We start from the raw sequence: 1,074 nt of genomic DNA on the forward strand, positions 1-1,074 counted from the left end.
TGAATATAGTAGTCTTAATATAATCAGTCACTGTCATCAAGTGAATGTAGTCAACACATTTTGTACGTTTTGTTACTTGGTGTACAGTTTTATGGCTAAGAGTCATATTTCAGCAACTTTTTTTCAGTTTTGAAGTGAACTCCACATACTTTGCATTAACCTGAGTGTAAATTAGCATCAGTTGCATGTTGTTACCTCATGCATCTCATTTCTTTTTGCCAATGTGCATTTCCATTATAGTGTTGAAGTTGTGAGACTAAATACTTGAGATGGGAAATAGGAAAGTAGAAATAATATATGGATATTTAATGACAAGTATGAGTAATATCCACTAAAATATTACAATCCCTCCTCAGTTTATATTTTTTTTGTCAATTACATGCAGTACTTATACATGCGGGTCATTTGGCGGTGACGGATTTTCAATATCAATTATTCATAGCAGGATAAGTTTCAAAGCAAACATGTTAAATTTTTTGTATAGAACACATCCCTCAGTAGCTTTATTAGGTAGGAGCTTTGAAGCAGCTTTTACAGACATGCACCTCTGATTTAGGCACGCATGGAAGGTTTCAGAAAGACCATTGTTACTTTTGTATTTGAACAACTTGACCTAACATGCGATCACGTCCTCTCACATATGTAAAGGGAGGCACACAATGTACTATTGGTATCACTGTTGATTTTTTGTTGTTGTCATGAACAATACAACATTAAGTCATCTAATCACCCTCGTCGTCGCATATCCAAACTATTCTCACTGAAATTTTCTATATGGAATGTGTGCTAACTTGTTTATTTTTGGGATTCTTTCTAAATAAAAAGTGGCTTTCTCTTGTTATCATTCTGCGTGTTGTGTCTTCACTTTACCACGGTCTTTAGCGTATGTATTGGTGTCTTTTGTACCTTGCTTCTGTCAAGACCATCAAAAACAGACATAGGTTTGTTTTATCCAGCAGCATCTCAAATCTCGTACCAACCTGCAGAACTTTGTCCCTCCAAAATCCACAAGGGTGAAACCCACAACACATTGTTTAGACTTGGCCTTCTGTTTGAATGGAATCAAACAATATG

General features: G+C 35.5%; 1 protein-coding gene across 4 annotated transcripts in view; it reads left to right on the top strand.

Annotated features, from left to right (window-relative positions):
• The window catches only part of LOC129827971 (glutamate receptor 2-like), an 82,092-nt gene extending 81,251 nt beyond the window's left edge, over window positions 1-841 (top strand). For all 4 annotated transcript variants that reach the window (XM_055889298.1, XM_055889299.1, XM_055889292.1 and 1 more), the window contains exon 16: window positions 1-841. This exon is cut by the window's left edge and continues 1,185 nt beyond it. The gene's annotated coding sequence lies outside the window, so the exon portion shown is untranslated.
• The last annotated feature ends 233 nt before the right edge of the window (window positions 842-1,074 follow it).

The sequence above is a fragment of the Salvelinus fontinalis genome, chromosome 29 (assembly GCF_029448725.1).
Source record: "Salvelinus fontinalis isolate EN_2023a chromosome 29, ASM2944872v1, whole genome shotgun sequence".
Classification (NCBI taxonomy): Eukaryota; Metazoa; Chordata; class Actinopteri; order Salmoniformes; family Salmonidae; genus Salvelinus; species Salvelinus fontinalis.